Genomic DNA, 15352 nt, shown 5'->3' on the forward strand with positions numbered 1-15352 from the left:
CTGCAGCAATACAGCAGGACCCTACACTCTGCCTGACTGTGGTGGTACGGACTTGTACCTACAGTCAAGAGCTCTCACAGTAACTTTGGGGAAAAAAATACACTTGACCATTTCCTGCCACCATTGCTTTTCCAGCAGAAGTTTTGGTGACCAGTGACCTGCCTGTGGACTTGTATTAGGTACTTCTGGATTTGCTCTTCTTTAGCCTTCTCCTGTGGGTTTATATACAACTCTGTGAAAGAGCCAGGAGAAAGCTGCAGAGAAAGGGGGTCCAATGTACAACTGGCCTTCCTCATAATTTGTCACAAAAAATTGCTTTTATTTTTCTGCTTGAAAAGCTGGTTATTAAATTTCTCTCATGTCTTTGCACTGACCTGGACAACAACCAACCTCTACCAGAGTCACTAAACAAATCTGGTCTGAGAGAGACCCATGTGCCAATGGTGATGGACATTTCACGGCACAGCCTTTCACTACCCTCCCAAGCCCACCTCTTTTAAAATGACAAACCTGCATTTAGGAAAAGGAAATTTACTGCGGCTTTTCTGTGCAGATGGTGATAAGCGTGAGTTAGCATTTGTAAGCTTATAAGCACATATGGTTTTGTACATATCAATTAAGGCAGTTGGCTAATCACTCTAATATCATTACTGATTCATCTGTATTCCTTCAAATAGACATTTATGCTCAGCCTGCTGGTTTTTATACGTATGGACTGGATTGTGCAATTCTCCTTGTCACCATTTGTAGTCAATAACATTTCCTTGGCACCAAAGGGATTAAAAGGGTACATTTCAGAACTGTGTGGGCAAGTCTTTTGGCCCATGCTTTATGTATAAGGCATGCACATAAAATATTTGTGCGTGTGTGGTTTCTTTTTAAAGGCTCTGCTAGTCATGCCGTGGGCTGAGTGACAACAGCGCTATGTCTGTGCACATGGGACATACATGCAGACTCATGCATGTGCTCATTCTGCTGTTTGCAAGCCTGCTGTGCATGGCCAAGCATCTTGACCCTAACCAGCCCCACCTCACAGCCCTGACTGGGCTCACCACTGCGCCTCCAACACAGCAGCCCTGGCAAAGCTTATCTTTTCACCCGAACCTCTCTCTCCTGGGACCTGCATCGTTCAGAGACAGCCGTGAGAGCTGGCAAGTAAGGCATGGTTTGGTTACCCCATGATTGTAGATTTTAGCTGTGCCTTCCCCTGGAGAGCAACTGCTCTTCAACCCCCCCTACCCCCCTCCCGCCATATACTCTTTGATTATGGGTAGATTTACCAGCACCCCTGGGATGGATGTACAGTTAGATCCTTTCACTGCTGGGGACGTTCAGCTCAGAAGATCAGGGCTGAACTTTTCATATGTTGGGCAAATCATTGCAAATGGCAGCTACGTGCTTAAATCCATTTGATTGTCAATAGCAGTAAACAACCGTGAGCCTTTGAAAACCACCAGCTCCTTGAGATAGGTATCTTGATACATGGCAAGGTATCCAAGTCTCCGTTTGGGCTTTGGGAGTGTTTCTGGATTCAAAAAATTATGTGAGCAGTAGCTGTTGGGAGGATTTAGGAATTGAATTGCTTTTTCAGCACTGTGATGAAATGACCTGGGTCATCCCCTGGCACAGGAAACCTGTGGGACTGGGGAGCTGCATGACCTGCCAGGCCACCCATTGACCAGAAAAGGTCCATCCCATCTGCCCTGATCTACCCTACAGGGTTCTCAGGGCTTGTCCCCATGCCAAAAAAAGTGATACATGCAGGCCAGAAGATGACATCTCTTGTCGCAGATCTTGCAATGGAGACATGGGGATTTTTCCAAGTTTTACCCTGAGGCTACAGATAATATTCCCACTACATAAGCACTCTTTGTTCTTTTTTCTTCCTTTCACTTTTCAAAATTTCATGCCGACTTTTATTTAGCTTGCAAGTAAATGATGCATAATCTCCCCAGGGAAGTGGTGGATTCCCCAACACTAGATATTTTTAAGGTTCAGCTGGACAGGGTGCTGGGCCACCTTGTCTTAACTGTACTTTTCTCAAGAAAGGTTGGACGACATGATCCTTGAGGTCCCTTCCAACCTGGTACTCTATGAATTTGTGATTCTATGATGCCACTCCAGAACCAGGAACAGATGCATTTTGGAGAACATCAGATTTTTTTTTTTTTTTTGGTGTCTTTATCTCTGTCTTCAAATTGGTTTTAGACCTCAACAGTACTGTTAGTCCAAGAGTTTTTTTGAAGAAACTGTTTTTCTTCAAAAAATTATTTCTGGTTTTGATGTTGAACAGCTCTCACTATCTGGGCAAAAACTGTAAGTTCTCGGAAGAAACTAAAAAGGACATAAAATTCATGAGTGCTTCACTCTCCCGGCTGTGGTCAAAAAGAAAATTTCTACGTTAGTTCCTCACAGGAGTTTATTTATAGACTTTTGCTAGCCACAGTGTTAAAGCTGCTATGAAGACGTTTCAGGATGGTATTTTTAGCACCTTACCTACAATCTGGCCATGTGATTTCCCCATAATCCCCTAACAACTGCATAACAGAAACTGCATTTTAGCTATAGCAAAGCGAGGATGAAACTGATATAGGCCTATAAATGCCCAGCACAGAGCTCTGCTTTTGGGTGGTTGTGGGTGAATTTGCTTGGAATTGAGATCTTCCAGAGTGCCGGCATTGTGATGGACAAGCTTCCAGCTCTCCTCGTCTCTGCCAGTACTCCATCCTTAGTTAACTGCAATTAACTAGACCTTTGTCGGCCTAGAGGGACTTGAGCCCTGTTAGTGCTGTGCTGCATTCCCAGTTCTCACTGATGTTAATTGAAACTGGAGGTGCAAAGTTGGAGATTGGGCCCAGTGAACGACTGAGCCAGGTTCCCATCTTCACATTTGTCATGAGACTGAGACCTGCCCTCGGTACAAATTAGATCTTACTAGCAAACGGGTATTCTCCTATGGTATTTTACAAAGAAAGTGAAGGGAAAGTGAGCAAAACTGTTCAGTAGAAAACACTTGTGTTTTTGAGAAAAAACTTGAAATACTTCAGATCTGAGGTGCTAGCTAGTGAGCAAGGTAGTTTAGATGTGTCGCACTCCCACTTCGGCTCTGTGGTGTGACCATGTCTGCTGGGATGGATCCTCGTGTCTCAGTGGAGGGGTCCTGGGGCTCAACTGTCTGTGGCACGTCAGGAGAGAGGTTTTCCGGCTGGTGGCTTCGCTGATACCGAAGCACAGGTACGTGAGGAAAAAGGGCTGTGTACAACACCGTAATAGCATTTCTGAATCAAAATACCTTAGTCGTCATCTGAAAAAAATAGTGTACTTGTTCATAAGTTTTTGCAACACTAAATTAAAATCCCTGTGGAAATCAGACACTGGTGAAATATTTAATAGAAATTTAATTCTAATGGTTTTTTATCAGAAAATTGTTTTCATTTCAGCCCAGAGCAAATCTTGCTGTCTTGATTAAATGAGGCAGAGAGAATACTTGCTGGCTGCTTGCATCTCTCCAGTCCCTCATTTAGCTGTGTGCTTTCGGAGGGCAGAGATTTCTTGCATAATGTCTTTGCAGCTTTTGGCCACCCCAGCTACTTCATGACACAGGGCTGAGCCCAGCTGAGACTGTTTATAGTCTATTTTTTCCAAGACCTGTAAGTCCCATACTGTTTACTTGAGTGTTTTGAACGAGATGGTTAAAAATCACAGCCTTGATAGCTCTCCAAGGCCACCATCTCCTGGTTTCCTCCCGTGTAAGCACAGTTACCGAAACACCGGGCACTTCATCTGAAGTAAATGTCAAAGCCTCCTCTCCAACCAAGCAGAGATGGGCACCTCTCGGAGAGCTGGTTCACTCATCTCTTTTAGGAGGGGATGACTGGAAGTGCCTCTCTTCATTGCCAAGAGGGAGAGACTGACTTGTAGATGGGTGACGTCAGGTGAGATAAATCGGACCCAAACTCGACTGAATTTCAAGCCTGTGTTTTATTCACCCTTTGGTGCCTCACCAGCTTATTAGACCCAAAGGCTGATCATACTACCCTGGGGGGATTGCATTTTTGCAGACAGAGGAAAGGGGTCCGGGAAATGCAAACACATTATTCGCGGCAATAACTTTGCTTTCCTCACCCCCTTAAAAAGTTGCATCATCTTCAGTGGGTGCTGGTGCATTAGCCACAATTTTGGCATTGCCAGATACTGAAAGTTTCAATCTTGGATTGGAACATTTTCTTGACAGAGTAATTTGTACAGAGCACTCCCAGAAAAAGTAGCTGCTTGCTTGAAACTGATTTTCACCCATGCTTTACTTTGAGAAAAATTAATCTGGGGGGAGAAATCCTGCAGTCAAGAGATGGAGAACAAGAGGGTGCATGACCTCTATTGCAGTTTAATTTTCAAAGGTAAGGCCCTGTGCATCTCATACGGTTATAAAATGCTTATTGGCATGCCAGAAGGTCCAGTCAGCCCCCAGGCTGCCCCTTGTGATTAGGTTCGTTGCAGCAACATTTCTCCGCTATCATCTCCTGTCCTATGCCCAACCCATGGCCCTGTGGGACAAGGGCAGGCGAGCAGTGGCTGGAGGCTGGAGAAGCGTTGCCCACCTACCTGCCCTGCTCGGGGCTTCTCCCCAACATCTGCAGCCCCAGTGGGAAGGACCACTCTCCATCCCTGTCCTCCCCGAGGCCCGGCCAGTCCGTGAGGAAATGTGGTACCCAGTGTTCTGTCTCTCTGTCATTGAATTTCCAGCTGGGATTGCTCACATACGGCAGCTCTGCCCTTCTGAAATCCAGGCTTGCTCCGAAACAGCCATGAATTTTCATGAAAAGCCTTCAGAGATATGCTGTATAATGACCTGATTTCATGACTAATGTATATTTCATGTTATGGTTGTTACACCTCAAGTTTCCACACAAAACCCCTGAGCTTTGTTCTCATGGTTACCAACGTGTCCACTGAATCCCTCAATAAAGTGCATTACGGTGGTGCCTACTGGAAATATTATACCTAAACTTTAGAAGAACGGGCCATTATCATGCTCTGTTTTCACTGACTCCCTCACTCTCCTCACAGGAAAAACAATTTCTTCTGAGCTGAAACCTGGCTCAGAGGTTCTCTCATAGAGTCTGAATTTGATAATATTCACTGCAGATGTTTTTGAGTTAGAGAAATACAAAATAAACTAGAGCTTGGCAGGTTCGGATTTCTTGGGGGATGCTTTTAAACACTCACAACTCTTTTATCTTGGAAAATTAGTTCTTTTGAAGAAATGGACCACTGATATATATCTTCTTTTATTAGGGAAAGAACCAAAGACATTAATGAGAATACAAAGATAAATAGATTATATTTAATTGCTTGTCTTTTCCTGTAGAAATGAGAATTGTTCTGGAAAACAAGAGCTGTGCTTGTGTATTTTGCTGAATTTAAGTTGTGGAAAATACACTTTCTGGTAACTCTGGCCTGCCATAAACCATATTGCTCATGTAAATAATTTTGTCTCAAAAGCTGATACTTTTTTCATAAACATAATGCCTTCTAACTGATTAAAAATACATATTTTAAAATCCTCAATCAGGAGAAAGGTCAGTCATACAGTGATGTGATTTTACTTGTAGAGATTCCACTTAGTATAATGTCTGATGAAAGAAATTCAGTTTAACCTTTTGAATGACTTTGGGAGCCTGAAGAAATGTCATGATGCTTTTTCCTTTAGGCGTTGTCATCTTCAGACTCTTTCATATCCCATCTCAGCTGCCTCTTCTCCTTCTTGCTCATAAGAAATATGCCTGCCTGCCTTCATCCTCTTTGTTGGCATTTAAAAAAATTATTGAGATTTAAGAAGCTCTTGCTTCTGTTTATCTTCATATTTTGTCCAGCTTTCCCTATAATTTATCCACTTCTTTGTCTCCCCTGCTGAGCGTCACGGCCATGTAGTTTTGGTAGATAGAGTGCACATAACTATAAGGAAAAAAGGGGTAGAAAGAACAGAAGCTGGCTTTCAACAAAGCCTTGCACTTCTTCTCCAGGTAATTAAACCCCCTGTTGCTTGTGGGTTTTGCAGCTTGACATTTTAATAGGTCTCTGTTCATGTTTTGTTCCCTGTACCAGGTTTACAACAGGTTGTGCCAACAGAGCAAATGTTGCCTGAGATGGAGTAGCCCCTCATCTAGGCTTTGCTAGAAATGGATGTTGTTGCAGCCACTAAGGCCTTCTCCTTCTTCTTATTTACCAAGAGGCTTTCTTCATAGGTGTAGTCCTTGCAGGAACTGCAGTCCTGTCTGCTGAAAGCCTCCAATTTTTTGTGAAAACGTTCTGCTTACTGAAAGCACCAGCAGAGCCTTTAACGGCTAAATAAATCCACTGTAAGGTCCAAATTCTCTTGACAATATGCACCGATTTGTACTAGCTGAGCATCCAGCTCTGCAGCAGCGTAGCATAAGGGTACCAGACAGCCTTGTTGTCCCTTACTAATGAAAACCAGATCATTGCTGTGTCCGCCACCGTGCCTCTGAGGCAGCTCCCCATGGCTTCAGTGGCTGTGAAAGTGGACGCTCAGTTGAAGTCGTCTCTCTTCTTACAGCTACGGTGCTAGAGCAGTAATTTTTAGCCCATGGTCAGAGACCCCTGGGGGGCTGTGGAGGTCTTCTAGGGGTATATTAAAACTCACCAAGAGAACTACCATTAGCAGATGGCTTACATCTATCTTCTGGGCTTATGCACCTTCCTGGAAATCATATAGGGGGCTGTGATTAATAAAACCCCAGGTTGAAATCCACTCCCCTGCAGCTAGCTGGCAGAAATTCCACAGCCCCCCTTTTTTTTGATGTTTCCAGCTTTCTGGTGTATTAGTAACATATTTCTCCCCTTCCCTGGGAGCAGGGAAAACAAAATCCACCAAGTCATTTTGGACTCTGACAAGTAGAAACAGAAGAGCTAGACGCTTTCCAAGGCCTGGCAGTGCTGCCTGACTCACTCTCTTTGCAGGATGGAATGTCACTCACTGGCTGGTTTAAGGAACGAGTTGCTCTGGTTTATTCTGAATTTACGTGTCTTGAAGTGCCACCGAATGACCAGTGATTTAAGTGCAACTCCAGAGCTGGTCTGCTCAAACCCTTGAGCACCTGGGGGAGTAAACGCCCGTGACTCCTGGCCAACATTGCCCACAGCAGTCCTCCATAGGGTGGCTTCTCCCACACACCACTGGTGGTCACACGTTCCCTGGGGAGGGCAGGCAGGAGGAGCACTGCGTGGGAGGTGGGAAGACTTCTTCACATTTAGGCTGTTCAAGGGAAAAGAGCATCATCCCTCCGATTCCTGCCCCGGTTGCCTGACCCTTCCTCGCCCACGGAAGCTGTGGCCGTTCAGATTTTGGGAAAGTCTTCCTCCCCAAGACCTCTCCTGATTCCCCTCCTGGTTTCCTACAGACTGCCCCAAGGCACCCTGGTGTTCAAAAAGCAGGGACACAGAGCAAAACTTCACAACCACATTTGTAGCCATTCCTTCAAATACTCTAAGCACTGGATTGCATATTGCTCCTGCAGATGGGAGACAAATGGTACTGCTGAAAGTATCACTGACGTCGCTGCTGAATTCGGCCCAGAGACTTCCAAGAAAATTTTGTCAGCCTACTCCAAGCTACATTTAGCACAAGCCAGTCATTTGTGACTGCAGCTTATAAATACTCTTAACTACTGGCATATAATATGGGAAATATAATACATCTTATCTAAGAGCCTAATGTTCATAATTTATTGCAGTCATTATTCATTTCCATGGTAGCTCCTAATGGAGCTTTAACACCTGCTGGGCCATTAGGCTAGCTAAGGGTCCCAGATTTCCTTGGCGTAGCTATCATCTGTTTTAGCTGATATGTGGTTCCTGGCTGGTATGTACACAAAGGGGAACTGGGCATCACAAAGGGAAATTCACACTTATTAGTATGTCCCACAGTTCATTATAATGCCATAGTTCATTCATTTTTTTCTGTTTTCTTCACTGAGTTCCTTGTAGCCAGATGAGGATCATTAGCTTCTGAAATGAAACATTTTAATTAAGCTCATCTGCACTGTGCCTTCTAACTCTTCAGATAGCATTGCCAAATTAGGAAGGCACAATCACTTCTGTGTTTGTGTTTAATAAATGTTTCAGCGCTACTTGATAAGGCTGACACTACTGCATTAAGGACACTTGGAGCCATGTCCTACTGACTCACGGCTCTGTCTCTTCCCTTCAGAAGGTGGCATGTGAGACTGAATCACACCACTCGAGCTGTGTATACACGGGGTTGAGCAGGGAGACTGTCAGCATGACAGACATGTCCCTTGTTAATCTGATGGAGTGAAACAGTGAGCGATAATTAATCATCTTCATTCACTGCCTCCAAAACCAGCCAGTTGTATCCTGCCCATGAAAGGAGAATTGCTGTGAGCTTAGCTCCTCTTCCCTTCTCTGAAAGTTCAAAAGATAAAGGAAATGCCTTTCGGCATGAATGTAATGGGAAATGGGACAGCTACAAGCTGATAGATGTTTTCCAATGGCTAGGCTGGTGTTAGCAGCTCCTGCCTACTTTACTCCTAGCCAGAGGTTCAGGAGAGCTCATTGCCTCCTGAGGTCTGCTGCTTCGTCTGCCTGCGGGACTGTGTCTGGAACAGGCACAGAGATGGATCTGGCTAAAAAAAAGCCAAAACAAAAGAGCAGAAGACTATTCTCCTTCTCTGTAGGCTTGCAAATAACTGCTCCAGAAAAAATGTGGGCATGCAACAGAGTTGGGATGGAGCGGTTGGGTTGAACTTGAAATGCTTACAGGTTGTTGCAGCCATGGTTCCTTGATTCCCTGGTTGTGCAGAACCCCCAGCCATCCTGATGTGTCAGCAGCTTTAACTCATTTTGCACAGCGGTAGGGGGCTAAGGGGAGTGTACAGTGATGGGGGCCAGGCCTTCACTTTCAACCATAGTGCACAGTTAGGGCTTGTTTAATTCAGGGATGGCAACCAAGTTAGAATCAGTGGGGGGGCCCAGACATGAGTGGGACCAGACAGCAATGGGCACAAGCCTGAAGGCAATAATGGAACATCAAAGCATTTTCAAGCCCAAGTGCAGACATGACTGATATCTCCTATCCATTGGGTCCAGGCCAGCCATTCATCTTTTGCATGCCTCTGGGATCTTTCTTCAGCTGCAGCCCTGAAACATCCATACATCTTGAAAAGAGCCCAGACAAAACTTTGCTGGAGTACCTTGCTGTTGTGGTTTAACCCCAGCCAGCAGCTAAGCACCACGCAGCTGCTCACTCACTTCCTCCCTCCCCACTGGGATGGGAGAGAGAATTGGCAAAAAAAAAAAAAAAAAGTAAAACTCATGGGTTGAGACAAGAACAGTTTAACAGGACAGAAAGGAAGAAAATATTAATGATAATAATAACAATAATAAAATTACAACAACAACAAAATAATAATAATATAATTGGAATATACAAAACATGTGATGCACAATGCAATTGCTCACCACTTGCTGACCGATACCTAGCTAGTTCCGCCCCCCTTGGCCAACTCCCCCCAGTTTATATACTAGGCCTGACGTCCCATGGTATGGAATACCCCTTTGGCCAGTTTGGGTCAACTGTCCTGGCTGTGTCCTGTGCCAACTTCTTGTGCCCCTCCAGCCGTCTTGTTGGCTGGGCATCAGAAGCTGAAAAGTCCTTGAATTTAGACTAAACATCACTTAGCAACAACTGAAAACATCAGTGTGTTATCAACATTCTTCTCATACTGAACCCCAAACATAACACTATACCAGCTACTAGAAAAAAAATTAACTCTATCCCAGCCAAAACCAAGACACTTGCTAAGCCCAGAAAATAGGATTCACACTCAGGTACTTGATATATCTCCCAGTTGTGCAATGGGAAGCCTCTCGCTGCTGTCACTCCAGGGAAAGGCAGAAGGAGCACCCGCTCCAGCGAGTGGTGGTGGTGTAGCTGCACTGAGCTGAGCCACCATCGTACACCCAGATCTCGCTGCTGCTCAGTGGTGGACACTGAATTTTACCCATTCTGTCAATACTAGTGTTTCCCAAGTGCTGCCATTGTGCCCTAAGAGGTACAGACCACAGAGGCGGGTGCCGTATCTTCCCTAGAGACTTCACATCCTTATGCCATCATGCCCCCGTGGAAGTCAAATAACCATTTATAACTGTCTTCAGAGGGAGTAGAATTAGGAACATGCAATCACAGGACAGCAAGTGACTTCACAGTCACATCAAACCCCGTCATCTGCAATCACAAGCAACTACATCCCTTAAGTGATGTCAGACTCCACCCTGAAATCAGACCGGTTTCTTTGCCATCTGTTCCAGAATCCAGAACCAGTTTAATTAGAAGAGAAAGTCTCTAGCTACTCAATGATCATTTTGTACCTTTACTTAATCATCTTTCCAATTCTCTCCACAGACTGGAAGTTCAGGTATTTTGCTACCGACATTTCCACTCAAAACTTACATGTGGTGCAATAATGCAGGCATGGTTTCCCATCAGCACTTGTAGAAATGGAGACCTGATTAAACCTCACTTGAAAGTCAGACCCTGAGGTCCTAATCTGCAAGCTGGCGTGTACCAGAGGTGGAAGCTTGTTTACCAGCTCTCTGAAATGCCTCTTCACATTGATATTCGCTTAGTGTCTTTGTCACCCTGGCTCTGATTTTTTTTTTTCCTCTCTCCAGTGAATCATTTATGCACTTTGCTGCTATCAAAGAAAAGTCTTCATTTTCAGCACGCTGTCAGGAGAAATTCCTTTGAAAAATCTTACTTAGGCAAGCCTTTCAAATGAAAGCAAAAATACATAGCATCCCTCCTGCTTCTCAGGTTTATGAAAACGAAAGACCTTTTTATGTAATTTTGTCCATCTTTCTACTGGTACAGGACTATCTATTTATTAGTATTTTCTCCAGGGTTAATTCAATAGTTTTTCATGATGATGTTTGCAACACATTCCTCTGGGGGGGAAATTACTCCATAGGCTGTGGTGGTCTGCTCTTCCTCTGCATAGGATAGTTGACGGTTATGATGTTTCCTTACTAGATAGTATCTGTTGCATACTTTATTCCTCTTTAGTCTTTGTCATCTAGCAACTGCCCATATAACTTCACTAACCTTCCCACAGGAGTCAGTACGTGCTATGCATAGGCTGTCATAACCATACCTAATCTTGGGAACTAATAAAATTGGCCTGGTTTTATTGGATTTCTCACTGGTTTTATAGCTCTTCTTTGAACTCCTGACTACTTATCAAAATCTTTTTTTTTCAGAGAAAGAATGATCTTAGCTAAAGAGTGGTTGCATTAAGAGCATCACTCTGCTGGAGCAATTACGCATGGTAATTTTCTGTGTGGAGAGGTCATATGAAAGAGAGTAAGTCCATTACTGTGAAAGAGAGAAAATATCCTGTCTTCCAACATAACGTCCCTGCTGAAGAAGCCCAACATGGTATTAATCTTTATTTGTCTCTAAACTTCATTGTAGGTTAATATCCCCTGAGGATTGTCACTGCTCGGTCTCTTGGTATTGCTGCTGCTTCACAGACTGCTCCTTCTAGTGGGATGTTTTTATTATGCATAACTGAACCTCCCTGCATAATTGCATTCTGCCTGTGACTCTCTTCCTCTTGATTAGTGAAGAACGTGGACTGGAAAGGACTGTGTGGATCACTGAGTGCAATCCCTCCTTAGCAGTTTCAGGCAATTGTGCTGTAGAGTGCCAAATGGTCCCAGAATAGGCAATTGTGCCTTCCCATACATGTCTCCCAAACACCCTCCAGCTCCCTGGAAAAGGAATGTTTAACCCCAAAGACCCACGATTGTTAGTGTGACCGAGGCCTGGCTGTAAAAAATGCCATGTTGGATGCTATGGCAAAAGCAGTGCTGGACTACTACACTGCCCTCCAAAACACTGTGCTTAAAAGTTCATGGGAGTTCATGGACTGAATGCTCAAAACAGAGGGCTGCACAGGGTGCTCATGGTGAAACAGGAGAGCGGGGATGTTTTTTGGTGATTGCTGGTCATACCAGTCTGTGCATCCATCCTGACTGGTGGTGGTGGGGGGGGAGCATTTAGAAAAGGAAATAAAAGCCCAACATGATTAATCCTTCACAAAACATGCAGCAATGCCAATGGGTCACTGGAGGTCCTTCAGGTCGTGAGGTCCTGTGGTATCAACATACCGCAGGCTCGCTGTGGCTGGCAAACAGCTTTTCTGGTACTCATGCTGTGGCCTTGCCGCTGTCTTCAGCAAATAAGGACATCTAACATTGGGAAAATAAGTGGTATTGCTATAAAATCGCTACTTACAGTCATGCTTAAAAAATGCTCTTGACTAGCCGTGGTATAAAAAGCATGTTTTATTACAAAATACTAATGCATTTCAGACTTGATGAGCCTTCCCTGTGCAGATGGGTCTAGGATGCAGCAACAGATTAATATAGGTAAAATTAGACCTCAACTTAGGGTTGAGAGCTCCCCGAAGTTTTTAGCTTGGCTGGTGGGAAGGTCAAACACAAAATTTTGTCGCTGCTTTGGTCCTGGGATGATTGTTTACAAAACGTGCACAAAACCCCGTTACTCTGAATGCTGCTGGTAGGGGTGAAGGTGGGAAGAGTGTTTCTTTGCTGACAGCTCACAGCCTTTATCCCCTCCTCATCCCAAAATCTTCTTGGTCATGGTGACTCTGTAAATCCTTCTCTGTTGGGTCCTTGCCTTCCTCTGACTGCTTCGGTGACATTTCCCACCCTTCTCATGTATCTCTGTCCTCTTCTGGGCCAGTGGGACTGAGTTTGCTTGGAGAAGATGGGCAGAATGGCCTTTGCCTACATACGGTGCTCAGGGACCATGCTGGAAACCATCCTCTGCATCTGCTCAGCTTTCCCCTGCCTCCTCCATCCACTTTCCCTGCCCTGGTGCAGAAACAGGCTCCTGGACCTTCCCCCTTTGCTCTAGCAAAGACCCTGGCTGGTTGTTTGCATTTGGCCATACGGAGACCCTCCTGCCCACACCACTGGGTCCCAGTTTTGCTGTGCCGGGTGTTTCAAGCAGTGACTCCCACAGTTTCACCTACTTCGGCTCATGCAGGAACAGTTCAGCCTCTGCAAAAACACCCAAAGTGCGGCTCTTGCATCCACCAGCTTAATGGGGCTGTACCCAGCCGCTGGCAAAACAATATCTTTGCTTTGCAGTTCATTTTTACTGCCCTCCTGATAACAAATGTAAACTTTAGTTGTGTGTATTTGATTAAACTCCAAGGGAGGCTATGAGGCAATGGCTCCCCACACTTCAGAGCACTTGCAGTGGGCTGTTTATCTTCTGCAGTTTCTTTAGTAAACAGCACATAGTGTCAGCCAGCAATTTAATGCTTTGTACTCTAGCATCCCCCATTGCCAGTGAAAGCAACCTTTCAGAAAAAATCACTTTGTTAGCATCTTTCTAACTTACTAAGAACACAAAGTGACTTGTGTCATGGCCTCGCCCTGCGCAGCCCAAACCTGACCTAAACACAGGAATGTGGCATCTGGGGAAATGAAGGAAAAAACCTAATAACACTAAATAATCACTTTCTCTATTTTCCCTTTCCATCCTTCAGCTAAGTGCTCTGACCCTCAGAGGAGGGTCATCTGGCTGTGCTACTTATTTCTGGAGTTCCTGTTCCATCTTGTTATAAAGCCAGGCAGCAAGAGAGGGAACAAGCTGAGGATTTTGACTGGGCATAAGTAATATGGGAGAAAAGGAAACAAAACCTTGGGAAACAAAGACAACCTATAATGACATGACACTATTTCTGAACATCTGGTAACCTCAGAAAAGGCAGACCTTCCAAATTAGGAATCAAATCCTGAGGCATTTGGGGCCAGTTAATGATGCTTTTGTACTCCCACTCCATGAAGATTAAAACAATTACGGATTGGAAATAGTGCATTTATTTACTACCATTTTTAATGATAATGTCCATAACCTTGTTTGGTTCAAAATGCTATTTAATTTGGTTGATTACGTTGTTCTAAGCCTGCGATATCCTAAGGTTTAACAACCACACCATATCTTCACACTTTTATATCCATAATGAATTTTTGCATGCAAATAAAATACCAGTGCTTCAGCTTCCAGAAACCTCTGAGGCAAACATTTTATTACATCATGAAATTAATTTTTATTGCCCTTCTGTTCTGTGAAGCAGAAACACAAAGCAACATGAAAAAAATATCAACCAAAGTGGCCTTTTCAGCAGCTTTGCAGCCAGAATTTCTTTGTTAATCTCCAAGGCAATATGCTCTTCAGATCGATGATCAAAACCGAGGGGGTAATGACACATTGTATGGACTGAGCCTACTAAAATATTCTCCACAGTAAGGAAGCGTTAACCATTATGGGACCTCACGGACCATCTTGCTGACTTGCTCAGAATCACGATGGCGTTTCTGCCTCATAAGCTAGTGGGAGACACAGACATTGGCATCTGCTTTTGCGTGTGGTCGGAGTGAAAGCTGACCTGATACTGCATTACTTTTTGGATCAGCAGACTTGGAGTCCTACTATAACATCTGCTGCAGTTTTGTAGTCTGACAGCTGCAGCAGGAATGCTGAATTATTTGGTTTAAAAGAACTGCTGGTGGTTTATCCTCCCCGTTTGCAGGAGGGCAGGAGGTGTCAGCCAGAGAAATGCATCCACAGGCACTGGGGCAGCTACAGTGCTGGTATTTTGTAGGCAATGTTCAGGGGATGCTGTAGCTCTTGGGGATGTCCAGGGGCTGCAGACAGGACGCGGCATGGGCAGAGGGCTCAGACAACCAGCGGGATACTCCTGGGATTCTCCCGACCTCCCACGGCTATGGCAGACAGGGAGCTGCTGCACTCCCAGGTGTGGGCACGTGCCACCAGGTGAACTGGTCATTTATGTAGCTGTGCGCCCCTATTTATGTAGCTCTTTGCCCAGGGAGGGAAGGCAGGATCAGACCGTGACGGCAGGTGAAAGGGACCGTGTGTTTGCAGCGGCTGAACAATTAGATGTCTCCGGATGCAAATGGGAGCTCTGCGCGTCCTGCCCTGTACACACGGCGATTTGTGTGTGCTCATGCATGTCCTGCCAGCGTTTGCTTAATGCTTCAGTTGCGCTAGCTTCTTCCCTTTTAGTTTGTATTTTAATGCGCAGGCACTTGCTGAAGTGTATCCACTTAGTGAGCATCTGGCCTTGCCGGGGTTTTAAACTGAACGCACATTTTTAACAACATCTGACTTCTCAGTCGGCATCGAGAAAACTAATAGACCCAATATCCTTTCCTTCCCTCCTGCGCAAGGCTGGCTGGTCCTTCTTCCCTA

Source organism: Accipiter gentilis, chromosome 15 (assembly GCF_929443795.1).
Source record: "Accipiter gentilis chromosome 15, bAccGen1.1, whole genome shotgun sequence".
In the NCBI taxonomy this organism is placed as follows: domain Eukaryota; kingdom Metazoa; phylum Chordata; class Aves; order Accipitriformes; family Accipitridae; genus Astur; species Astur gentilis.